Genomic DNA, 27,561 nt, shown 5'->3' with positions numbered 1-27,561 from the left:
AAGGCAGAAAGCAGTAGTCATTCAAATAGGGAGTTGTGTTGTTTTGTAGCTGCTGTGTGACCAGAAGAAACAATATTGCCTGTTAATTTTGCTTCTGACTTTGTCCTCTCAGCCTGATCATTGATCATTACTAACTTTTCCAAATCCAAGCTGATTTTCACTCTTTGAGTCCTGGACAGGTTTTTACTCTTTAGTTTTTATTTATTTATTTAGAGACGGAGTCTTGCTCTATCACCCAGGCTGGAGTGCAGTGGCACGATGGGTTGAAGCGATTCTCCTGCTCAGCCTCCCAAGTAGCTGGAACTACAGGTGCGGGTCACCACACCCGGCCCGTGTTAGCCAGGGTGGTCTCGATCTCCTGACCTCGTGATCCGCCTGCCTCGGCCTGCCAAAGTGCTAGGATTACAGGCGTGAGCCACCGCACCCAGCTGGTTTTTACTCTTTAAATGTGCATTATCTTATTTGATTCCCAGAATCATCCTATATGAATGCTATTATCATTTTATAATTGAGGAAACAGGTTTATCAAGATTATGTAACTTGTCTAAGGCTCTTCGGTAAATACCGAGTAACCAAGAAGCTTATTCATCACGTGTGTGTGACTCAGCTCTAAGCACTGCACTATATTTCCTAGTAATGAGATGTGCAAGGAATGCCCTGCCTTTTCTGCTCGTGTCGTTATCCCTAGATGCTTTTGCATCTTTATTAAAACAGTAAAAATGCAAGAGTCTTCCACACGAGTTTTCTGTTTTTTAGATTATCACGTTCCTCAAGATGTAAATGTCAAACTATACTGGGCACCCAGTTAACTTGCAAGGCCTGGAGGTGATGTGAGCCCCTCCCAGCACAGGTTTCCAGTCTCAATCAGAAAGCACCTGCTCAAAATAGAAAGATAATTACAGAGTAGGGGCCAAAGAGACTCCCACTGGAAGAGTCGAACTTGTGTAGCTGGGGTGACACAAGCTGGGGGACACATTCGCGAAGGGTCTTTGACCCAGGCAGTGCGCCCACGATTCCCTTGAGCCACCCTCGCCCGGGTGTTTATTTGGAAGTAGTGTTCATCCCCCAGACTGTTTAGGGCCACAGTGACAGGGAAGGGCTTGGTGAAGGAAAGGAGGTAGGGTATGAAGGCCGCTCAGGTTCCCGAAAGCCTTTGGCTTGGTCCATGCGTGGGAGTGTCTCGCCCTGGTGCGGGTCCTTAGAGCGCAACCGGGGAGCTGGGCAAGGGCGGCTGCCGCGCCCCACATCCCTGAGGGCGTGTGCGCGCGTGCGCGCGCGTCGCCGTGGTAACCGCGGCGGCGGAAAGGCGCTGAATCACTGGCGCGCTCTATCCCCGAGCCTGCAGAAGCAGCTGCGGGCGGTGGGCGGGGATCCCCTCGGGGTGCAACCTTGCTCCACCTGTGCTGCCCTCGGCGGGCCTGACTGGCCTCGCGCAAAGCCGCGGTCCCGATCGCTGTCACAGTGGGAGGTGAGAGCGCAGCAGTAGCTTCAGCCTGTCTTGGGCTTGGTCCAGATTCGCTCCTCTGGGGCTACGTCCCGGGGAAGAGGAAGCGAGGATTTTGCTGGGGTGGGGCTGTACCTCTAACAGCAGATGCGCGCGCGAGGGTGTGAACGTGTGGGTGTGTGTGTACGACCTGTGATAACGACGAGGAGGAACAAGTGGGACGGCGAGTGATGCTCAGGGCCAGCAGCACCGAAAGGGGCGAGCCTCAGTGTCGCCAGCAGTGACCCCAGGTACAGTATCTACTTCCCAGCCCGCCTGGCCGGGAAATAGGAAAGAGGGCAGCCAGTAGGCAGGCCAATACTCAATAAAAGTAGAATCGAGACGCCCTGAGTTCAGAAGGTGAGTTTCTTAAGATTCTTCTGGGCATTCAGGAAAGGGCATTTTTTTATTGCTGCGCTGATTGTTTACTAGTAGGGTGGAGTCGGGGAAATTTGAGCGTCTTTTCCCAACCTCAGGGATTGCATTTTTCTAGAAGTAAGGAATCGTTTTCTTTAAACTTCGTCCAGAACTATTTATGTGATCTTTCCTATTATTTGCTAAATGCATTTCGTCTCTGTTCCTTACCATCACCTGAAGCTTAAAACCTTTCTCTTCTTCCCTTTGATTTCCCTCCAAGGAATGTCACAAATTAATGAGGAGGATAAACCTGAAATTTTGAGAGTTATCATCTTAAGGTCATTTGTTAATTAAATACAAGGAGGAAAAATATGATATACGTACTCATGTACACTTTTATTGCTGGTTTGTTCACCAGAACATTTTTGTTTGTCGGTTAAATGTTAGTATTTTTTCCAGTGCTTGAATTGAAAAGTTGAATGATGTTTTTGATAGTAACAGAAAAAATAAATTGTAGACAATGGCCCCCCCCCACACACAGTAATTTTGGAAGTAAATGTTGGTATTTATTTCTTTATTCCTGAAATAAATGCTCACTTTCCAAATGCTTCAATTTGTTTATTATAAGAAGACCACAATCGTGGAGACTACTAAAGTTATGCCAAATGTAAACTTTTATTTTGTGCTTTTTTTAGTATTATTTTTAATTCAGATGAGGAAAACTGGAGATATCAGTTCAGATATAGACGTAGGAGTCACAGAGAAAGGTAAATTCCTCTGTAATTTGAAAAAGGGAAATGTAAACATATTACCTAAGGACTCTCATTTATTTGTATTAACTATTTGTAATGCCTTTGCATTTGCAGCTGTAATGCAAAATGCCGAGGCAAGAATTTAGTTTCAAAATAATGAAAATAATTCAGCCAAAATCTTTATGAATTAAAAATAGCCAAAAGAGAGCTTTGGGAATGTATTAATATAAAAGAATAGATTTGCTGTTAAATTTTCTTGACTTTTTTTTCCCCCCTAGCCAACAGATAGGAAGCATTCTCTTTAAATAAATACAGTAAGTCCTCACTTAACATTCTTGATAAGTTCTTGGAAACTGAACCTTTAAACACAACGAGGTATAAGGAAACCAGTTTTACCATGGGCTAATTGATACAAACAAGAGTTAAGTTCCTACAGCATATTTCTGGTCATAAAAAAATCACCAAACTTCTAAATAAGGACCACAGCACTTCTAATATTAAACATAGAAATAAACGGAAGCTATACATACAGTTAAGAAGGATTCGTAAAAACAAGATAATTATTTACCCAATTATTGCAGTTCAAGGTCACAGGTAGCTGGAGTTTCTCTGTGCAGTTCAGAGTGGGAACCCCTCTCCCCTGTCCAGGAAGCTATCCCATCACAGGGTGCACTTTCACAGACACACCCATTCACTCAGACGGGGACCCTGTAGACACGTGCACAGCTTTGGGATGTGGAGGAAAGTGAAACCCAGAGAAAACCCACGCAGACGTGGGGAGAATGAGCACACTCCACATAGACAGTGGCCCTGGCCAGGAATTTGTTTTGTCACCAACGTTGAATGAAACTATGTTATTGAGGCACTGCTATGTGTAGAGCCAGGGATGCCTGTTTATGGAGCAGAGTGCTGCAGATTGCCAGGTCAGAGAGTGTGGGTTTGGGCGTGGCTCTGCCACTTAGTGTCTGTGTCACATTTGGCAAATTCTCTAAACCCTCTAAACCTCAGTTTCCTCACCTGTAAAACAGAGATAATAACGGGACCTACTTAATGAAATTCCTGTAAGAATTAAATACAATAATATATTTGAGAGATCTTTGCTCATTGCCTGGCATGTTTTAATAGTAACGCTTCAATAAAAGTTGTTATTTTTGAGATGTGTTCTTTTTCAGGAAATATTTTTCATACCTTCAAAATAATTTGGTACTAAAAATAGATTTATTTTAACATGTCCAAAGCTTGTTCTGATTTATGATATCAAATCATTATAAAATGCATAAATTTTTCCTTGTAGCACCTTTATAACAGCAACAATAATGCATATCATAATGAAAATCATAAAATCATGTCAATTTAATATTCTGGTAATTTAATACCCACAAGGAAGGCTCTTTGCTTTAGTAAGCCTAGAATAATTGGTAGGTTATTTTTCTGTTTGTTTTTTAAATTGTTTATATATTTAGAGGGTACAAGTGCAGTTTTGTTATGTGGATATATTGTGTAGTGTCAAAAGCTGGGCTTTTAGTTACCATTACCCGAAAAGTATAGGTTATTTTTCTATTTGTCTTTAAAAATCTGTACTTTTAGACACTATTCATGTGAATTTCAATAATGAGAAAATATTTTCTCATTTATTTGTATTAACCAATAAAAATGATTGAGCCAGAATAACATCTGGCATCATCATTTTGCAGAGTCTTTTAACAGTAGGTGTTTTAAGTTTTAAAGTAGAGCTTCTTAAATGACACAAGTAAGGTAAAGACAATGGTGTTCAAGTTTTAGTTATTTTTCCTTCTAAATAATAGTGTAGAATTACACTGCCCATCAACTTGCTGGTCATTCTTTTCCTTAAGTTCAAAAAAGCGAAGGAAGATGTGTGCACGGTGACTCACGCCTATAATCCCAGCACTCTGGGAGACCAAGATGGGCGGATCACCTGAGGTCAGGAGTTCGAGACCAGCCTGGCCAACGTGGAGAAACCCCATCTCTACTAAAAATACAAAAATTAGCCAGGCATGGTGGCGGGTGCCTGTAATCCCAGCTGAGACAGGAGAATTGCTTGAACTCCGGGAGGCAGAGGTTGTGGTGAGCCCAGATTGCCCCACTGCACTCCAGCCAGGGCCACAGAGCAAGACTCTGTTTAAAAAAAAAAAAAAAAAAAAAAAGACAAAGGATTATAGTAACATCTTTTTAATTTAAGCAATGTAGCTTGAATAAGACGATAATTCAGGCCTAAAAATGAATTTTCAAAGTTGGAGTCATTCCATGCTATTAAGCATCAGAATATAAGCATGGAGGGTAAATTAACTCCAGCGTTGCCACCCATAACACCCATACATTTTAAGCTTTACAGTTGATAGGATGTTTATTCATATGATGGTGGGGAAGTATGGGCTGTCCCTTCCCAGGATAACAGTCCTGTTATTCTAGGATTGTGATTATATCAGCATACCTTACCATCTTTTGTTTTCATCATTAAAGTGAAGTACATGATGTGTAATGTACACTGGTAATCAATGTAACAGAGTTACCTTCAAAATTTTTTCAAAATAACCCTTTAAAACGTCTTTTTCTTTTCTTTTTTTCTCTCTCTGTCCTTCCTTCCTTCCCTTTCTCTTTTTTCCTTTTCTTTTCCTTTCTTTCTCTCCTTCTTTCTCTCTCTTTTCTTTTTTCTCTTTCTTTTCTTTTCTTTCTCTTTCTCTCTCTTTTCTTTCTTTCTTCCTCTTTCTCCTTCCTCCCCTCCCCTCCCCTCGCCTTACCTCCCCTCCCCTCCCCTCGCCTTACCTCCCCTCCCCTCCCCTTGCCTCCTCTCCCCTCCTCTCCCCTCCCCTCCTCTCCCCTTCCCTCCACTTCCCTCCACTCTCCTCTGCTCCCCTTCCCTTCTCTTTCTCACGCAGTCTTGCTGTGTCGCCCAGGCTGAAGTACAGTGCCACAATCGTAGCTCACTGCAGCCTCTGCTTACTCCCACCTCAGCCTCCTGAGTAACTGAGACTACAGGCACATACTACCAAGCCCAACTAATTTTTATACTTTTTGTAGAGACAAGATCTTGCCATGTTACCCCGAGTGGTTTTGAACTCCTGGGCGCAAGTGATCTGCTCACCTCAGCCTCCCAAAGTGCTGGGATTACAGTCATGAGCCACCATACAAATCCTAAGATGTCTCATTTTCAAGAAAACCGTTTTTACCATCTCTCTCAGTATATTTGTATTTCTTAAGAGGCTAAAATATTTTGTTAATTTGGTGTCTTCAACCTCTTTGTCTTAAACATAGGTGCCAAATGTTCAAAATTTATTGTAGTATGGGAAAGGTCTTCCCATGCAGATACGTGTTTCTGAGCATGCTAACTAGGTTAACTAGTCTTCAATGTTTCCTATCCCCTGCTATACTACAACTGCTTTTCCCAAACCTAGAGACATTTCTGACTTCATTTTACTAGACTTCTTCCACCTGTTTGACCATTTTCACTTTCTGGAAACAGGTTCATCTTTTGGTTCGCAAGTGGTATCCTTTAATCTCCTTCTAGGGTTACCTTTCTAAAGCAGTTACACGAACACATTACTCCCCTGGTTATAAATTTTAATTGTTATATCCATTGATGGATATGTGAATAAACAAAATATGTTAAATATACACAATAGAATGTCACTCAGCCTTAAAAAGGAAGGAAATTTTGATACATGCTGCAACATGGATGAACCTTGAAGGCATTATGCTAAGTGAAATAAGCTGGACACAAACAACATTGTACGATCCTACTTACATGAAATACTTAGTATAGTCAAATGCGTAGAAACAAGAAAAAGAATAGGGGTTACCAGGAACTAGAAGTAGGTGGGAATGGGGTGTTATTGTTTAATGGATACAGAGTTTCAGTTTGAGATGATGAAAAAGTTGTGGAGATAGATAGTGATGATGGTTGCTGCTGAACTGTATATTTAAAAATGGTTAAAATGGGCTGGGCACAGTGGCTCATGCCTGTAATTCCAGCAGTTTGGGAGGCTGAGGCGGGCCGATGACTTAAGCCCAGGAGGTTGAGACCAGCCTGGGCAACATGGTGAAACCTCATCTCTACAAAAAATACAAAAATTAGCCGGGCTTGGTGGTACATGCCTGTCATCCTAGCTATTCGGGAGGCTGAGGTGGGAGGATCATTTGAGCCCAGGAGGTTGAGGCTGCAGTGAACCATGATTGCACCACTGCACTCCAGCCTGGGCAACAGAACAAGACCCTGTTTCAAAAAAAAAAAAAAAAAAAAAGAAATGGTTAAAATGGTAAATTTTATGTAATATATATTTTACCACAATGAAAGAATTTAAAAAATATATCTTCGATATGCCCCCACCACCTACTAAATAATGTGCAGATCTCTTAATGTCACCTATATAGTTCTTTAACATTTCTTCTTGGTCTACCTTTTCATCTTCTTATCATAACCCAAACCTATTCTACCTTACATCCATATGGAACCACTCAAAATATGCCAACTCTTCCAAGAGTCTGTGTGTTTTATGTGCAGTCAGTCCCCACAGACTAGACTGCATTCTTTTTTCAACGAACGGCTGATTTCTCCGGATAGAGCTTAAACATCATGTTTTTGAAGGCTTCCCTAATGCCCTCATCTCATCCCTCTTTCCCTGATGGCATTCTTGCTCACTGGGCATGCCTTATAACATCACTTATCCTGTTCCTGGATAGTAGAAGCTTCTATAGAGGAGGGACTATGTTTTATTTGTAACATACACGTTTACTTTTAGAAATCTAAAGTTAGTAATATTACACATTGTATGCATGCACCAAAATATCCTCAAAATATATACAACTATTATGTATCAATAACAAAATTGCAGCCTTTCTCCCCACCAAAATCTAAAGTTAATAAATGTTCCTGTTCTCTAAAAGTATATAAGACCTTACTATACTTTAACTTCAGTTTCCCTCTCTGTCATCTATCCCTTTATTATTATTTGACATTTTAGTTTGAATAATATTTTATTATTATTTACCGACATGCTAGCCAGTTTCTTGTTTACCAATGCTTCTTTCATCCTCGCTGTTCAGCTTTTTTTTTCTTTTTTTTCTATTTATTTTTTATTGTTTTTGAGGCGGAGTCTCGCTCTGTCGCCCAGACTGGAGTGCAGTGGCCGGATCTCAGCTCACTGCAAGCTCCGCCTCCCGGGTTTACGCCATTCTCCTGCCTCAGCCTCCCACGTAGCTGGGACTACAGGCGCCTGCCACCTCGCCCGGCTAGTTTTTTTGTATTTTTTAGTAGAGACGGGGTTTCACCGTGTTAGCCAGGATGGTCTCGATCTCGTGACCTCATGATCCGCCCGTCTCGGCCTCCCAAAGTGCTGGGATTACAGGCTTGAGCCACCGCGCCCGGCCTTTTCTTTCTTTCTTTTTTTTTTTAAGATGGAGTCTCACTCTGTCACCCAGTCTGGAGTGCAATGGCGTGGTCTCGGCTCACTGCAACTCCACCTCCCGGGTTCAAGCGATTCTCCGATTCTCCTGTCTCAGCCTCCCGAGTAGCTGGGACTACAGGCATGTGCCACCACACCTGGCTAATTTTTGTATTTTTGGTAGAAACGGGGTTTCACTATGTTGGCCAGGCTGGTTTCAAGCTCCTGACTTCATGATCTGCCTGGCTTGGCCTCCCAAAGTGTTAGGATTACAGGCATGAGCCACCACATCCAGTCAGCTTTTCTTATAATAACTCTTTTTAAAAAAGTTTCATCCAGCCCCAAATGTCATATAGTAACCCTTTTAGTGAGAATATGTGGATAGTAGACTCAGTCTTTATCTTAAAAGAACCTTTATTTTATTATTACTTTTGAGTGCTAACAGTGAGTATAAAGTTCTAGGTTGACAGTTTTTGTTCCTCTGTACTTTCTGGATTTTGTTTCCATTATTTCCTAGCATCTGTTCCTACCAATGAAAATATTGCTGTCAGTCTGATTATTGTTCCTTTTAAGATCATCTGTCTTTTGTCTCTGGCTCCTTATAGGATCTACTCTTTGTCTTTGGTGTTCTACAGTTTGATTTCAGTGAATATAATCTGACTCAGAACTTCTTGTACTCTCTGGATATAAGGACTTTTTTTTCTTTCATCAATTCTAGAAAATTGTTTGCCATTATCTCTTTACATCTTTTTTTCCCTCTAGCTTTATGGAGGTATAATTGATAAATAAAAATTGACTGTATTTACCAGGAAGAATGTGATGTTTTGATATTTGTGTACTTTGTGAAATGACTACCACAAGCCATGTAATGAACCTATCCATCACCTCACTTATTTATTTTTTATTTATTGTCTGTTTCTTTATTTGTGTTTGATAAGAATATTTAAGATCTACTCTCTTAACAAATTTCAGGTATACAATACAGGATTGTTAACTATAATTACTATGCTCTACGTTAGATCCCTAGTATGTATTCATCTTACAACCGATCCCTTCACGTCTTGCCTCTTTCTAATTCTTTGGGTTTTTTTTTTGAGACTGAGTCTCGCTCTGTCGCCCAAGCTGGAGTGCAGTGGCGTGATCTTGGCTCACTGCAAGCTCCACCTCCTGGATTCATGCCATTCTCCTGCCTCAGCCTCCTGAGTAGCTGGGACTATAGGCGTGCGCCACCACGCCTAGCTAATTTTTTGTATTTTTGGTAGAGATGGGTTTTCACCATGTTAGCCGGGATGGTCTCGATCCCCTGACCTTATGCGGGCAGCTTCTCTGGACACCCTGGTTTTGGTACTCATGGAGTAGATAGTTTGCTCAACTTTAATTTTTCTGTCAGAATTGTGTAAGCTGAACTGTAGCAGGACAAGCCTCAGGCAAAACTCCTCAGATACCGAGTTAAAGAAGGAAAGGGTTTATTCGTCCGGGGGCATTGGCAAGACTTCTGTCTCAAGAGCCGAGCTCCCTGAGTGGGCAATTCCTGTCCCTTTTAAGGGCTCACAACTCTAAGGGGGTGCGTGTGAGAGGGTCATGATTGAGCAAGCAGGGGGTATGTGACTGGGGGCTGCATGCACCGGTATACAATGTCTGTAATCTATAGATAACAGAACCAATTAGGTCAGGGGTCATTCTTTAACTACCAGGCCCAGGGTGCGGTGCTGGGCTGTCTGCCTGTGGATTTCATTTCTGCCTTTTAGTTTTTACTTCTTTCTTTGGAGGCAGAAATTGGGCATAAGATGGTATGAGGGATGGTCTCCTCTGTTAGAACCAGTCGAAATGTCTATGGTGTCAGCTATTGTTTCTGCTGTTTATTATCTGTTCTCTTCGACTAAGGCATGATCAGAACAATAATCTCTGAGGGCAAAAAAGGAAAAAAATTTTTAAAAAGGACAATAAATAGGAGCATAAACACGATGAACTTTTCCCTTGCAGATTGATGTGGATGATCTGTGTTGCTGTGGGCCTCTTCTTCAACATCATCTCAACCATTTTTAAAACGAGTTATTCATTTGTAAACTGCTGATTCCTTTGGGTCATTGTCCTCATAAAGTTTTTGGTAAAGTTTCAGTGATTTTACTATTCTTCTACTCAAGCTTCATCATAAATTTGATGTTTGTTCTTTCTTCAATTTTCACAGAATTCATGTTGCTCTAATAAGGGCTGTTTTAAAACTGATGCCTTATTCTTCTTAGTGCCTCAAACTAGATCCTGTTCAGACAAGTTATAACAAGCCAGTATAAGTTTATTTTGGTGCAAAAAAATTGAAATCTGTTCATAGTTTTTTCATAATTTGCATTTTCCATTAACTTTTTGAAGACCCCTTGTATATCCTGTTCCAAAATGGCCATTGAAAGCCCAGTGCTTGCTGCTAGGGCCTATGTTCAGATCCTAAAATCCTTTGGGAAACCCACAGTGTCATCTTTTGATACCTGTTTTGGCTTTTCTTGGATCTCTGACACCTAGAGATTCCCTTTCTTTGGGGCTTAGGTATGTATTCAAAATGTTTTGTGGTTGCATGTATATATGTTCCATTTATCCTGGAAATGGAAGCTGTAAATTAATACTCTACAGGTTGTTAAAGCAAAGTCCCCATAAAGAGGCATATCTTGGCAATCTTTCTTTCAGTCTCTCATTGACATGCCTCTGGTTTCTTTTAGCCCTTATTTACATGATTCATTAGTCGTTCTAGGCTGCAGTGGTGTTTGTGAGTCTTTCATAATATTTCATAATGTCAGAAGATGCCTACCCATGTGCCTGTTGCCTTAGTTTGCTATTGCTGTGGAACAACTTTCCATAAACTTAGTTGCTTAAAAAACCCATTTATTAGCATTTATTTGGGTCTCACTAGAGTCAAATCAAGTTGTCAGTTGAATGCAGTCTTCCCTGGAGGCTCTGGGGAGGAATCTGTGTCCAAACTCATTTTGGTTGTTGGCAGAATCCAGTTCCTTGGGGTTGTAGGACTGATGTCCCCATTTGTTGCTGAATATCCGCTGGGGGTTACTGTCAGCTCCTGTAAGCTGCTTTTGGGTTCTTTCCACATGGCCCCCTCCATCTTCAAAAGCCAGGAATGGAAGATTTCTCTCATATTGGATATTTTCTCTTTGACTTCTCCTTCTGTTATCAGATGAAGAAAACACTGTGCTTTTAAAGTGTTCCGTGAAAGGAAAACAAAAACTCAGGACAGAAATTCACTATGCTGAAAGAAAAAAAAATTAAGCCAAAAACTGAGTCCTGCAAGAAACTGCCTTTCCTGGCTGGGTGCGGTGGCTCATGTCTGTAATCCCAGCACTTTGGGAGGCCAAGGCGGGCGGATCACCTGAGGTCAGGAGCTCAAGACCAGCCTGGCCAATGTTTAGTAGAGATGGGTTTTACCCATCTTTACTAAAAATACAAAAATTAGTCGGGTATGGTGGCGCACACCTGTAATCCCAGCTACTGAGAAGGCTGAGACTGGAGAATTGCTTGAACCCAGGAGGTGGAGGTTGCAGTGAGCCGAGATCACACCCTTGCACTCTAGCCTGGGCAACAATAGCGAAACTCCATTTCAAAAAAAAAAAAGAAAGAAAGAAAGAAAAGAAACTGCCTTTCCTTTTGTTCGCGGAGCTTGAGAGACATACATAATTGACTGTTCCCCTACATGTTTCTTTTCCCCTGGAACATGTGGATTACCATATCCTCACTCTTTCTCTGCTAGCCAGCTTTTCACCTTTAAATACTGAAGCTCTCAAAATCATCTTCGGAGAAAGGCACAGACCACAGACTATTTCTATGATTTCGTGCTTTTTTCTTCCAGGCATGTCCTTAACCTTGGCAAAATAAACTTTTAAATTGATTGAGACCTGTATTAGATACCTTTTGGTTTACAGCTCATATGACTGGTTACAACCTTATTTGGACAACCTCCCTATCTTTTTTTTTTTTTTTTTTTGAGACGGAGTCTTGCTCTGCCGCCCAGGCTGGAGTGCAGTGGCCGGATCTCAGCTCACTGCAAGCTCCGCCTCCCGGGGTTTACGCCATTCTCCTGCCTCAGCCTCCCGAGTAGCTGGAACTACAGGCGCCCGCCACCACGCCCAACTAATTTTTTGTATTTTTAGTAGAGACAGGGTTTCACCGTGTTAGCCAGGATGGTCTCGATCTCCTGACCTCATGATCCGCCCACCTTGGCCTCCCAAAGTGTTGGGATTACAGACGTGAGCCACTGCACCTGACTGTCATTGATTCCATCATTGGCTGACCTCCTTTGAGCAGAGATGAAAGAAAACCCCCAATGTCTAAAGGCTTGAGTTGTTATTTTGTCTCACTATAAGGTAGATGGCGTTTTTCACCTTAAACTTAGAAAATGCTCTCTGCTCTAGGTACTTCATGCAGTCACTAATGGGACAGGACAGGCAAATTTCAGGAAGCTTTTCTTTTGAAAAGTATAAACAATGGTGTTATGGGTTGCGTGGTGTCCCCCAAAAAGATGCGTTCCATCCTAACCCAATACCTGTGAATGTGACCTTACGTAAAAATAAGGTTTTTGCAGATGGTATCAAGAAGAGGTTATGAGAGGGCCCTTTACCCACTGCGACTGGTGCCCTTATAAAAGGAAAATTTTGACCCAGAGGCACACAAGGAGAGGTCCATGTGACAATAGAGGGACAAATTGGAGTGATGCAGCTGCAAACATAGGAACGCCAAGGATTGACGGCCACCATCAGAAGCTAGGAAGGGACAAAGAAGGATTCCGATCAGACTCTCAGAGGAACATGGCTCAGCTGATGTGTTGATCAACTTCCAGCTTCCAGAACCGTGGGAGACTACAATACATTTCTGTTGTTTTTGGATGCTTAGTTTGTTGCGCTTTGTTACAGTAGCCCTAGGAAACTAGTTCAGATGGTAAATGCAAGGGTTGTATAAAAAAAAAAAAGAAAAAGAAAAAAGCATGCAGTGAGAACCTGATGAGGGAATGGAAATGGACAGGTGTTCTAGACCTGGTTAGATCTTTTAAAAACCCACAGGGCAGTTGCACTTTAAAACTTACAAGTGTGTCTCATGAATTCTTATAGAATCAAATGTGACATATTAAAATAAAAACACTTTAAAGAGAACTTATGGGCTAGAAAAGAGGAAAACATAAGGTTACTTAGAAAAATTATTGAACTGAAAGCAAAAAAATTTTTTAAAAGGTGGGAAAATTATAATACCTGACATTTCTAACCAGTACTTATTCTAAAACAAGGTCTATAAAAGTAACAGTCCACAAAGTTACTTATTTAGGAAGTTTCAATTTTTTAAAATATGGTGATTTAGGAAGCTAAATGCCATTATAGGATGTTTTTATTGCCTGTGTTCTCTAATCATTAGGACATGCTTTCCCGCACTACATGTGCTTGAAATAATATAAAACCTGGAAGCAATGATGAATAATGTCTAACTTTTCATTAGCACAATTACTCAGTTCATATTGCTCTAGAATAAGCAGTATTTGGAAGGAGGCTCCTGCATTCAGGACATATTTTTCGTATTCTGGTGAACATACATGCTGTTATTTGTGTAATTTAATAATTTTTGAATAGTGAATATAAATGATGCATACAAATATTCCTCTTCTAGATTGTCTTCTGTGTATTAACAGTTCATTCGATAATTATCTGTACTTTTAAGACCACAATGTTAGTCCCTGAACTGAAACCAGCAGGTAGATTGCTGGAAGTCCTGGCCTTTACCATTGATGGAATAGGGAAGGTTACTTTGGTGCTTGAGGTAAATTCCAGTTTTCAGGCTACATATCCTGTTCATTTCTTCATTCTGCTAGGTCCACCGCTCATGACCTAGGTAGGCCCTTGCTATGAATTCCTCACTATATCATTTGTTCCCTAATTCTGACCTCTGTTTATCAGACCATGATCATGTCTTTCAGAAGAAAAGAAGGAAGGAAGGGAGAGAGGGAAGGGGAAAAGGAGAGAGTGAGGGAGGAAAAAAAGATGGAAAGAAGGAAGGGAGGGAAAATGCTCACTAAGACCTAACCACCTTCCCTCCCAATTCATTCTTTCCGTGGCTACGACTGAGTACTAAGTCCTCAGCAGAAATTTTGACCAGGAGGTCACCAGGTAGCACATTACCACCTGTCAACAGTGATTTCTAATTGTAACATCCCCAGCACATTTCTCCACTGTACACGTAAGGATGTCTTGGGAGACCCTGCCAGCCTGTCATTCTTACAGCATTCTGTTGATCTAACAACATGGGAACAATAGCCATCTAAAAAGTATGTGAAGTCCTCTTTTGTTACTAAGATATATTACATGTTATCATTATGGAAAATTTGGAAAATATAGAAAAGTAGAAAGAAAAACAATTGAGTTCTGCTGGCCTGCTTTTTGTAAGACCACACTTATGAATTGGTCGCTACTGCCTTTGTGAAGTGCTCATGAATTATCTGTTCAATAACTCACTCCAGGATGTTCCTGGAGTTTGGCACCTAGGTCTCAATTTGCCATTTCCATAAATAACCTTATTACGTTTCTGCAAATTAGAACTTTTGTTCCAAAAGCCTCCTAGCTTCTGGAAATTCTCTTTTTCATCATTATTCTGCACAGTTTACCAAAACTAATTGCACAGTAAAACCTCAAAATTCCTTGGGTATCTTGGGACAATTTATGTGGATCTTCCACTGTAATGGAAACTCTCATAGGGAGCCTCTTTATTCACTGCTTATCCTCAGAAACTAGAATAGTGCCCTGCAAATGTAGGTGTTCAATACATTTCCTTTTTAAAATATTAGCTTCATTGAGATATATTTCCCATATCAGAAAATTTACTCATTTAAAGTATAAAATTCAGTAGCTTTTAGTAGATTCACAGTAATCCAACCATCAATTTCAAAACAGTTTCACCACTTTTTTTTTTTTTGAGACGGAGTCTCACTCTGTCGCCCAGGCTGGAGTGCAGTGGCACGATCTCAGCTCAGTGCAAGCTCTGCTTCCCGGGTTCACGCCATTCTCCTGCCTTAGCCTCCTGAGTAGCTGTGACTACAGGCGCCCACCACCACGCCCAGCTAATTTTTTTGTATTTTTAGTAGAAACAGGGTTTCACCATGTTAGCCAGGATGGTCTCGATCTCCTGACCTCGTGATTTGCCTGCCTCAGCCTCCCAAAGTGCTGGGATTACAGGCATGAGCCACAACGCCCGGACTTTTTTTTGAGAGTGAGTCTTGCTTTCTTGCCCAGGCTGGAGTGCAGTAGCACAATCTCTGTTCACTGCAACCTCCACCTCCCAGGTTCAAGTGATTCTCATGCCTCAGCCTCCTGAGTAGCTGGGATTACAGGTGTGTGCCACCACGCCCAGCTGATTTTTGTATTTTTAGTAGAGACAGGGTTTTGCTGTGTTGACCAGGCTGGTTTTTAACTCCTGCTGTCAAGTGATTCTGTCATCTTGGCCTCCCAAAGTGCTTGGATGATGGGCACGAGCCACCAAGCCCAGCCCCATTTTCACTACTTCTAAAAAATCCTCAGACCTTTAAACAGTCTGTCACATGCCATTCCTTCCCACCACTGGCAGCCACTGATTTACATTCTATCTCTATGGATTTGTGTATTCTGGACGTTTCATGTAAATGGAATGGCACAAAATGTGGTCCTTGTTTCTGGTTTCTTTCACTTAGCATAATGGTGTCAAGGTTTATCCATGATGTAGTAGATATACCATTCCTTTTTTATTGCCAAATAATATTCCACCAGATAGATATATAATACCATGTTATATTTATCCATTTTAAGCTGATGGACATCTGGGTTATTTCCATTAATTTAGGTTGTCTTTCCTTCTTTCAATAATGTTTTACAGTCTCCACTGTACAAGACTTATACTTATTTTGTTAAATTTATTCCTAAGTATTTATTCTTTGTGATGCTGTTAGTATGTTAGTATACAGAATTCTTAATTTTATTTTCAGCTCATTCATTCCTAGTGTGTAGAAATACAATTGACTTTAGTATGTTGTTTTTATATTATCTTTGCTGAACTCTAGTCGTATTTTTGTGGACTCCTCAGGTTTTTCTATATACAAGATCATGTTATCTGTGAATAGACGTAGTTTTACACATTCCTTTCCAATCTGGATCCTTTTATTTGCTTTCTCTCCTAATTGTCCTGGCTAGAACCTCCAGTACAATGTTGGATAGAAGTAGTGAGAGCAAAATCCTTGTCTTCTTCTTGATCTTAGGGGCAAAGCTTTCACGCTTTCACTATTATATAGGATGTTAGCTATGGATTTCCATAGACCCTGTTTATCATAGTTGTATCAATAAATATTTGAGAATGAATACATATATATATATGTATTTAAATATATTCTTTGTAATGTTTGCTTTTTGGGTGTTGTTAATAAATCTATCCCTAATCAGTGGTTAGAAAGATATTTCTACTGCATTTACTTTTAATAGTTTTAAAGCTTTGCATTTCACATTTAGGCCTTTAATTCATGTAAATTTATACTGTATATGGTATGAAGTTGGAATTCTAATTTTGTCATTTATCTGAAAAGCAATTTTCCTAAACCATTTTTATTCTTATTCTATTTGGTAGACAATTTTATAGAAATGAAAAATAAAACAAGTTATTATGGGATACTGTATTGTACAATTCTTTTATTTGTTATTTATGTTTTTTAGAGAGAGGAACTCATTCTGTTGCCCAGGCTGGCATGCAGTGGTGCAATTAAAGTTCACTGCAGCCTTGAACTCATGGACTCAAGCAATCCTCCTTCCTCAGCCTCCTGAGTAGGTGGGATTACAGGCTGAAGAGCCTAACCACATGGTGCAACTCTTAAGGCTGGGCAGAAATTTTGAATAGGACAGGATCATGTGGCACCCCGCTCCAGGTTCCATTGTTCAGCCCACTTTACATTGCATGTAGAAGGAAATATGGGAGTCAGGGCTTCATGTCCAACTTCCAGATCTCACTTGAATGCATTTCATTGGCAGAACCTAAATAACATTTAGATCCTTAGTTACAGGGACATTGAGAAATGTAATTTTCACCTTTCCATCCCCTGCCCTAGAGGGGATGAGGGTAGGGGCTATATGAAGTTGTGCAGATAAATTCTGAGTGTCAAGGTCCTAGCACAAGGTTCTTTCAATTATCTTCTAATAGATAATTTTCTATTTTTTCCTCAATGTTTTCCTTCTTCTGCATTACACTTAGCTGCTATTGTTTCTTATATATCATGTATTTTATATTTCTTTCTTGGATTCACTTTTCATTTTGCTGGAATACCTCCTCCAAAAATTTTTTTATTTCTTTTTTTTTTTTTTTTTTTTTTTGAGACAGAGTCTCGCTCTGTCACCCAGGCTGGAGTGCAGTGGCCGGATCTCAGCTCACTGCAAGCTCCGCCTCCCAGGTTCATGCCATTCTCCTGCCTCAGCCTCCCGGGTAGCTGGGACTACAGGCGCCCACCACCTCGCCCGGCTAATTTTTTTTTGTATTTTTTTAGTAGACACGGGGTTTCACGGTGTTAGCCAGGATGGTCTCCATCTCCTGACCTCGTGATCCGCCCGTCTCGGCCTCCCAAAGTGCTGGGATTACAGGCTTGAGCCACCGCGCCCGGCCAAATTTTTTTATTTCTATGCAGGTGAGAATATTCTGAGTTTTAAATGTTCAAAAATATGTTGATTTTGTTTTCATGTTTGATAGTTTGTGCAATAAAAAAATTCAAGGCCTGGCATGGCGGCTCACAACTGTAATCCCAAACTTTGGGAGTCCGAGGTAGAAGGTCATTTGGGTCCAGAAGTTCTAGACCAGCCTGGGCAACATGATGAAACCCTGTCTCTACAAAAAAAAACAAAAATTAGCTAGGTGTGATGGCATACACCTGTTGTCCCGGTTACTCAGGAGGCTGAGGTGGACCTTGTTTAAAAAAAAAAAAAAAAATCAAAATTATTTTTCTTTAGAATTTAAAGATGTATTATATTTTATATATTAAAGTTTTTAATTTTTAATGTTTATGGATATATAATCATTGTACATATTTATGGGGTACATGTGATGTTTTCATACAAGCATACAATGTGTAATCATCAGTTTGGATAACTGGGATATCCATCACCTCAAATATTTATTTATGTTGGGAACATTCTAGATCTTTTAGCTATTTTGAAATACACAATAAATTATTGTTAACTGTAGTCACCCTACTTTGTTATCAAACACCGGAACTTATCCCTTCTAACTGTATTTTGTACCCATTCACCAACCCTCTTCATCCCGCTTAGAATTCTGAATTCCTCCATTGACCTCATGGTTCCACTATTGCCTATGAGAAATATGATATTGCTCTGTGGTTCTGGTTCTTTTGAAGGTAACCTATTTTTTTTTTCTCTTTGGAAGATTTTAGGATGTGTCCTTAAGAACTTTTGGAGTTCTTAACTTTTATCAAGATATCTAGGCCATATATCCTACTTGTACTATGTAGGCCCTTTTAATTTGAAGACTAGTTTTCTTCATTTCAAGGAAATTTATTCTTTTATTTCTTCACTTCTTGCCCTCTATTGTCTCTGTTCTTTCTTCCTAGAATGCCTCTTAGCTAGATGGTGAAAATTCGGACTCTCCCCTATGCCTTCCAACATTGCCCCATTATTTTTTTTTTCCTTTGTCTTTGTGTGTGTGCGTGTATGTGTGTGTTTGTGTTCATGTGCACACTAGGGGAATGTCCTCACCTCTGCCTTTCAGATCTGTAACTTGCCTTCAGCCATGTGGAACAGGTGTTCTGAAGCCAGATAGCTTGACTTTGAATTCTGACTCAGCTAATTTTTAGCTGTCTGAGCAAGTGACTTAATCTCTCATTTTTTCTTTTCTTTTTTTCTTTTTCTTTTTTTTTTTTGAGACAGATCCTTACTCTGTTGCCCAGGCTGGAGTGCAGTGGCACAATCTTGGTTCACTGCAACCTCCACCTCCCGGGTTCAAGCAATATTTCTGCCTCAGCCTCCCAAGTAGCTGGGTTTATAGGCACCTGCCACCATGCCTGGCTAATTTTTATATTTTTAGTAGAGACAGGGTTTTGTTGGCCAAGCTGGTCTCGAACTCCTGACCTCAAGTGATCCTCTCGCCTCGGCCTCCCAAAGTGCTAAAATTACAGGCGTGAACCACCACGCCCAGCCATTAATCTCTGTAACTCTGTTTCCTCACCTGTGAAATGGGGAAAATAATAGTACCTGCCTCACTGGGTTAGTTTGATGATTAGGTATGTTAGTATGTTTTTTTTTTTTTTTTTTTTTTTTTTTTTTTTGAGGCGGAGTCTCGCTCTGCCGCCCAGGCTGGAGTGCAGTGGCCGGATCTCAGCTCACTGCAAGCTCCGCCTCCCGGGTTCACGCCATTCTCCTGCCTCAGCCTCCCAAGTAGCTGGGACTACAGGCGCCCGCCATCTCGCCCGGCTAGTTTTTTGTATTTTTTAGTAGAGACGGGGTTTCACCATGTTAGCCAGGATGGTCTCGATCTGCTGACCTCGTGATCCACCCGTCTCGGCCTCCCAAAGTGCTGGGATTACAGGCTTGAGCCACCGCGCCCGGCCGTTAGTATGTTTAAAATGTGAAGAACAGAGCCTGGGCCTAACATGTAGGAGGTACTTAATATATAATAGCTGCTAGCATTATCAACAGTTATTCCACTTGTTCATTGAGGTTTTAATTTTAACAATCCTATTTTGAATTTCCAATACTTTTTCTTATTCTCTGATTTTTTTCCCCTCTTTTGTAGCAGCCTATTTTTGTTTTATGGAGGCAATATCCTTTCAAATTTTTCCAAAGATACTAATTACTATTTTAGTTATTGATATTAATTGTGGTTTAAAGTTATTCTTTGTTCCTTTCATCTTCTATTTGTTTATCATAGCTTTTCTCTGTCATGTTCTGTTTGTTTGTTTTTATTTTTAATATCTCAAATGTCTGGCAGTCCTTGGTTGCCTATTCCTTTTGATCTGTGAGGGGCTCTACTGATCAGGATACTTGGCTGCTTTCTCATGTAGCTGTCTACTCATTGATTCATGTGAGGCTTGCTGTGGCATCTGAGTGCATGGGTGGGTGGTGTCTGGTCAGGTTTCCCTCTGGTGTGTATGGGTGAGCACTCCCCAGGCAGCCACTGGAAGGAGAGCTTTGCCCTAGAGGTGTGGTGCTTCGGAATAAAGTAGATTTCATTCCAGGGCAGAATTGTGCATTCGCAGACTCTGTTGACTCTCAGAATAAAGTAGATTTCATTCCAGGGCAGAGCTGTGCGTCTGCAGACTCTTGATTCTCCTTTTCTCCGAGGCCCAGTGCTGCCACCAGGGCCCCATGGAGGTAGATCTCTGTCTCTTGAGAGAGCAGTTCTCTGACTTTAGCTTCAGATCTGTTTTTCGTTTGGTGATCACCCCAATGATTGTGCCTTGGACGGTTCTGTTTCTTTGTATCCATTGGCTCAGGGCTTGGAGTTCCTCCAGTGCTGTCACCAAAAGTGCCGTTCTTCCTTTTTCTAGGAAATGAGTTTCCTCTCTTCCTTTCCAGTCAGTGCCATGCCATCTGCTTTCTATCTTCCAGGAATTCTTTGAAGTGATTGGTCTATTAACGATGTCCATTCTTATTTGCTAGTGTTGTTATGGTTTATTTTCTTTCATCATCTTATGTCCTGTTTGCCTTCTTTCACCATTTTCTCCCCCAGTGAGACCATACACAGGAAAAAGGAGAGCTGGATGTACATCTGTCTGCCATATTGAACTAGAAGGTTTTCTTTTTGATTCTGAGCTTTCCAAGATTTTCTTAATGATGCCAATTTCCTCCCAGATAGATTAATACGAATATATTTTTTGTGTGGGCTGTGTCTCTGGATGTACCCTGGAATAATAGTGATTCTTGTCTCCATGATCTGCGTCTTTAGAGAGCTCAATTCTCTCTTTAATGAACAGTTGGGAGCTTGGTCTGTTGCTACAACACCCCGCTTCTCTCAAGCTTCAACAATAAAGTGTGTTAAGGAACTATGAGTAGAGAATCATGAGATAGTCACTTATCTCCCAAATATCTCCCACACCATCATCTGTTAAAGGTACCTGAAATACCTTTTTGTCTTCAGGAATCTCCATATGAAAATGCTAACGTCCTAAGAAAGAATAAGATCTTAAGGCTTAAATAAGTAATATCAGCCAATACCTTCATTTGGAAGCTTGGGTTCGTGGAAACATAATGGAAGGGAGATGATGGGAGGATGAGGAGGATGTGACAGGGACTCCCTAAAAGGGAAGTAGGTGTAACTATATGCTTCTTAGTTTTCTTCTGTGCCCACCATGGCTGATACCACATAGTTTGTTTCTCATTTTGAATTGGCAGTAGGAAGTCAACTGCATTCCTAGGCATATGGATAGGTGCTATTATAGAATGAATGTTTGTGTCCCCCAAAATTCATATGTTGAAGCTCTAACCCCTGTGACTATATTTGGAGGTAAAGCCTTTATTGGAGCTAATTAAATTTAAATGAAGTCATAAGGGTGGGCCCTTGATCCAATAGAATTAGCGTACTTCTTAGAAGAAATGCCAGAGTCTCCCCCTCTGTGGCTCCCCTCACCAGAAACTGACCTTGTCAGACCTTGATCTGGGACTTCCAGCCTCCAGAGCTTTGAGGAAATAAATTCGGGTATTTAAGCCACCCACTCTATAGTACTTTTTTTTTTTTTTTAATAGAAGCTTGAGCAGACTAATACAGTTGTCTTTAGGGAAAGATTGAAGATAGAAAAAAAGCAAAAACACAAGTATGGGGCCCGGAGCAGTGGCTCATACCTGTCATCCCAGCATTTTGGGAGGCCGGGGCAGGCAAATCACCTGAGGTCAGGCGTTTGAGACCAGCCTGGCCAACATGGTAAAACCCTGTCTCTACTAAAAATACAAAAATTAGCCAGGCGTGGTGGTATATGCCTGTAATCCCAGCTACTTGGTTGACTGAGGCAGGAGAATCGCATGAATCCAGGAGGTGGAGGTTGCAGTGAGCTGAGATCGCGCCACTGTACTTCAGCCTGGGTAACAGAGTGAGACTCTGTCTCAAAAAACAAAAACACAACTATGAATTGTTAGCGTTTCCTTTTTTTTTTTTTTTTTTTAAATAAAAATTGAAGGGGCCTCGTGTTTGGGATCTTCTTAGCCAAGATTAAAACCAAGCTCTGGAGTGCTACAGTCCAGGTGACAAAAATGATTTTCTTTTTTTTTTTTTATTTGTGAAGCAGTTTTGCATACTTTTTTCATGTCTGGATATCAAGTTCAGGAAGCTCGACTCCACTACTCCCGACCAATATTGGCAAAATATATTGAAAATAAATTGCTAACTTATTTTCAGTGGTATATTATGACCAAGGAAACACAAAACAGGATTTTAGGCCAATTAATCTAGCAGTGTTAGAATGAACAGCGAATGGGATCCATGTGATTGTCATTTCAGATGGTCGGCACTTTTTAGTCAGGCTGGAGCTATATTTGGTTTGCTCTGGCTGAAGCAGCCAGGGAATTGCTATAGTGTGATTTGCACCCCTGCTGTAGCAAAATATGGCACTCTCAAGATCAGAAGGCACTATTTTATTTTAAGTTTCTCCCCCTTGCACATTAAGGCCTCTCTGCAGATGCATGTGACTAGGTGAGACATATTCACGGAATATTTTGAAAATAGGCCATTTCCCCCCTCGTGCATTTTCACTCTTTCTACTCAAGTTCGTCCCTCAAGTATGAACATTCCTTTTCCATTGTCACTCCCTCTCTTGGTGGTGGTAACCAGTCTTGTGGCTTTGAATACCAGCTACACAGTGATGCCTCCCAGTTTATGTCTCCTGCCCTCTCTCCCATGAATTCTGGACCTGTTTATCCTGTGGCCTATTCAGCAGCTCCACTTAGATGTCTCTTGCACTTGGAGAATGGCAACCCTATTCTTCCAGTTGCTAGGAGTCATCTAGGACTCTTGTTTTTGTGTCACACCTTACATCTTATCCATCAGCAAATCCTATATGTTCTACCTTAAAATAAATCAAGGCTCTGACTCCTCAGGGACTTCAGTGCTACCATCTTGGTGCAAGACACTGTCCTCTCACCTAGATTATTGCAGAAGCTGCTAAGTTGTCTCCATTTCTGCCTTTGACTGCTACACTCTCTTTTCAACACAGAAGCTCGAGGGAGCTAATCCTGAAACATTACCAGTCTCATGGTGAAAGCCAAAGATCCTTCATACTAACCTATAATACGGCCTTCCACTGTCGCCCTCTCTGACCTTCTAGTACTTTCCCTTTTCTAGCGTTGCTGACCTTCTTGCTGTTCCTGCAGTACACGGGCACGTTCCCCGCCTCAAGCCTTTGCGTGTCTTTTTCCCTCTGCCTGGGAACTCTTTCCTCTCAGCTGTCCACATGATTCACTCCCTCATCTCTTCTAAGTCTTTGCTCAAATGTGACCTTCTAAGTTCACAAATTCTCTCTTCAGCAGTGTCTAATCTGCTATTTAGCCCATCCATTGAGCTTTTAATAGCAAAAATCTTTTTGTTTTTAGAAGTTGTGCTTGGTTATTTTTCAAAATCTGCCAGGATCTTTTTTTTTTTTTTAAGTCTTATACCTTGCTACTACTTCTTTTTTTTTTTTTTTTTTTTTAACATTTTAAACATCTTGTTTTATATTTATATGCCAGAATTCCATTATCTGAAATCTTTGGGACCTAATGCTCTTGCTTTTCTTTTCTGTGTTTTGTACTTTCTGTGTGTTTTTGTTGTTGTTGTTTGGGGTTGTTTTGTTCTTTTGAGACAGGGTCTTGCTCTGTTGCCCAGGCTGGAGTGCAGTGGTGTGATCATGGCTCACTGTAGCCTCAACTCAGGCAACTCTCCCACCTCAGCCTCCTGAGTAGCAGGGACTATAGGTGCACACCACGATGCCTGGCTAATTTTTTTTTTTTTTTAAGTTTTAGTAGAGATGACATCTCACTATGTTGCCTAGGCTGGCCTCAAACTCCTGAGCTCAAGCAGTTCTCTTCCCTTGGCCTCCCAAAGTGTGGGGATTATATCTATGAGCCATTCCACTTGGCCTGTAATTTTGAATTGTAAGTTCTGGTTTGTCTAGGTTCTCTCTGGGGTTGAGAAAAGTTCTTCCAGAAGAAATTTATAATCATCTCTGCTAAGTACCTGTTGCACTGACAACTCAGGACAACTTTAAGTTAATTTCTTCCCCTGGGGTTTATTAAACCAAACTAGTAATGAAAAGCCAAGCCCAAACTTACGTGAAGCAAACCTATAGTTGCCAATTCTTGAAGGAGAAGTTTATCTTCATACAGAGCCCAGTGACCCAATTTTTTTTTTTCTGGTCTACCCTTCACGAACGTGGTTCTACTTCTTTTATTTATTTGTATTATTTTTATTTTTATTTTTTTATTTTTTTATTTTTATTTATTTATTTTTTTTTGAGGCGGAGTCTCGCTCTGTTGCCCAGACTGGAGTGCAGTGGCGCAATCTCGGCTCACTGCAAGCTCCGCCTCCCGGGTTCACGCCATTCTCCTGCCTCAGCCTCCCGAGTAGCTGGGACTACAGGCGCCCGCCACCTCGCCCGGCTAGTTTTTTTGTATTTTTAGTAGAGACGGGGTTTCACCATGTTAGCCAGGATGGTCTCGATCTCCTGACCTCGTGATCCTCCCGTCTCGGCCTCCCAAAGTGCTGGGATTACAGGCTTGAGCCACCGCGCCCGGCATTTTTATTTTTCTTTGAGACAGAGTCTTACTCTGTCACCAAGGCTGGAGTGCAATGGTATGATCTTGGCTCACTGCAACCTCCGCCTCCCGGGTTCAAGTGATTCTCCTGCCTTAGCCACCCAAGTAGCTGGGATTATAGGCATGTGCTGCCACATCTGGCTAATTTTTGTATTTTTAGTAGAGACGGGGTTTCAGCGTGTTGGCCAGGGTGGTCTCGAACTCCTGACCTCAGGTGATCCACATGCCTCAGCCTCCCAAAGTGCTGGGATTAAAGGCATGAGCCACCACACCCCACCAAGGTTCTACTTCTTTAGGGTTCCTGGCTTTATGAGGCACTTTTGCTCCTACTCCCCACCTTGAGTGAGCCCAAGGCTCTGACTTCTGTCCTCTGTGCATCCATGAAACTCACATCTCTCTGTTGTACAAATCAGCACTGTGTCTGGCAGCTGCAGCTTCGCCATAAGCTTTCCACTCTGCTTTCTAGCTCCCTCTTTGTTTTGGGCCTTTAGGGATATCCTTTATTCTCTTGTGAGTACGGCTAGGTATTTAAAAGCATATTTATTATTTTTTCCCCAGCAATATCAAGATTTTGCGACATTGCTGTTTTACTAGATATAGAAATCCAGACTTTTCCCATTCCTGGATAATACTGTGTTTTCTGTTTATAAGCTCAATTTTTCATGTAATACTGTATCATAGACATTGTATCATACCATTAAGTGCTCTGCTACTAGATTATTTAAATGCATTCATTGTAAATCATTGTAGGGATATTCAATAATATTTAATCATATCCTAATATTTCACATTTGAGTTCCATTGTATTATTACTAGGACTTTTTAAAGTTATCACGACTACATTTATTAAATGTAAATGGTTGTTCCTTATTATGAGATTATATCCTTCCTACTTTTATGATATTAAATATCAACTTTTAAATGAAATATTGATAATAAAGTTTTTAAATTTGCTTAAATATCTTTACTTGACATCCCTTTAACATTCCCCAATTTTTAAAGTCCTCTTTGAATTCAGCATTTTATTAATTTAATTAAACATCATTATTTCTTTATATGAGTGATGAGTTTGACTTAGTGAAAAACATTTTATAGTTTTATTGTTATATTTGGAAAAGAATAGTGATAGATATATAGAAAACTAAGAAAGCAACCAAATGAGAAATTTATTAACTCCCGAGGTAGCCTAGGCTGGAGTGCAGTGGCGCTATCTCGGCTCACTGCAAGCTCCGCCTCCCAGGTTCACTCCATTCTCTTGCCTCAGCCTCCCCAGTAGCTGGGACTACAGGTGCCCGCCACCTCACCCGGCTAATTTTTTGTCTCTTTAGTACAGACGGGGTTTCACTGTGTTAGCCAGGATGGTCTGGATCTCCTGACCTCGTGATGCGCTGGCCTCGGCCTCCCAAAGTGCTGGGATTACAGGCGTGAGCCCCCATGCCCGGCCAACGAAAGTTTTTAAGAGAAATATATATATGTGGTTCATTAGTGAGAATATTCACATAGTTATAATAACGTAAACCCTGTAGAAAATAAAAGTTATTTTTTAAAGTCTATACTGCATTTGTATGGGTTTTTAGAAAATATGCTGTCAAAAATTACCAGGCCGAGCACGGTGGCCCACGCCTGTAATCCCAGCATTTTGGGAGGCCGAAGCGGGCAGATCACGAGGTCAGGAGATGGAGACCATCCTGGCCAACATGGTGAAATCCTGTCACTACTAAAAATACAAAAATTAGCTGGGCGTGGTGGCGTGCATAGTCCCAGCTACTTGGGAGGCTGAGGCGGGAGAATAGCCTGAACCCGGGAGGCGGAGGTTTCAGTGAGCTGAGATTGCGCCACTGCACTCCAACCTGGCGACAGAGCGAGACTCCGTCTTAAAAAAATATATAATAACCTTATTAAAAATCATACTGCAGTAAGAAACTTAATTACTCATCTTAAGAACATCAAGTTAAATTAGACTTGAATGGTATTTGAATATATGAATTTTTAAGGATACCTCAAGAGGATCATACCGGATGTTTTACGTTATTAATTGGGTTTTTAAAATATCCTCAATTTTCATACCAGTAATTTTTGTAAAGCCTTGTATTTAAGCAATCTTTCCAAGGAGTATTAAAACAACATATAACAGAGTCTTTAATACCTACAAATAATGTCTTCTGTAGAAGAGTGGAAAAATTCACATTGACAATTGTCTTTTTGGTCTTTCAGTTCTAGAAAGCACTGCCTTGCTTAAAAGATGGATGTTCATCTTACTTACCAGAGAAACTCATATTTCTGATAATATTTTTTCTTAAGAGGGAATAGATGGAATTAAACGATAACAGAACCGTGAGAGAGAAGTAGAGAAGGGATGATGTGTGTATGTGTCTGTGTGCAGCATGGTAGGAGGTGACTAAGTCTTCATCTTTCATAGTAAGATGCAAAAGAGAATGTTTGAAATGGAAAGCTCAAGAAATAGTGATACAAATTATCCTTTAAAAGATGGAGGCAAAGTAACAGAAAGAAGAACTGAAAGTGTTGAAGGTGGTTATATCTTCAGAGTAGGTCTTGGGACTGGGGAGAATAGGCATGGAACTGCTGTTTTGTAACACTTTTTGCCTTTAAAAGTGATTAACTTGCCGGGTGCGGTGGCTCATGCCTGTAATCCCAGCACTTTGGGAGGCTGAGGCGGGCGGATCACGAGGTCAGGAGATGGAGACCGTCCTGGCCAACACAGTGAAACCCCACCTCTACTAAAAATGCAAAAAATTAGCCGGGCACAGTGGCGGGCGCCTGTAGTCCCAGCTACTTGGGAG

The 27,561-nt window shown here is 41.0% G+C and overlaps 1 protein-coding gene across 7 annotated transcripts in view; it reads left to right on the top strand.

Moving 5' to 3' along the window:
- The first annotated feature begins 1,297 nt into the window (after positions 1–1,297).
- Positions 1,298–27,561, top strand: part of KIAA0319 (KIAA0319 ortholog) — a 101,285-nt gene continuing 75,021 nt past the window's right edge. For 2 of the 7 annotated variants that reach the window (XM_033216380.1, XM_033216387.1), the window contains exon 1: positions 1,298–1,734. The gene's annotated coding sequence lies outside the window, so the exon portion shown is untranslated. Of the gene's footprint in view, positions 1,844–2,535; positions 2,608–9,974; positions 10,099–27,561 lie in introns of all 7 variants that reach the window. The other 5 variants (XM_033216388.1, XM_033216384.1, XM_033216383.1 and 2 more) reach the window with 4 other exon arrangements.

The sequence above is a fragment of the Trachypithecus francoisi genome, unplaced genomic scaffold (assembly GCF_009764315.1).
Source record: "Trachypithecus francoisi isolate TF-2019V2 unplaced genomic scaffold, Tfra_2.0 Lachesis_group10, whole genome shotgun sequence".
NCBI classification, from domain to species: domain Eukaryota; kingdom Metazoa; phylum Chordata; class Mammalia; order Primates; family Cercopithecidae; genus Trachypithecus; species Trachypithecus francoisi.
Note: the sequence above shows the minus strand (reverse complement) of the source record. Positions and strands in the feature narration are given on the sequence as shown.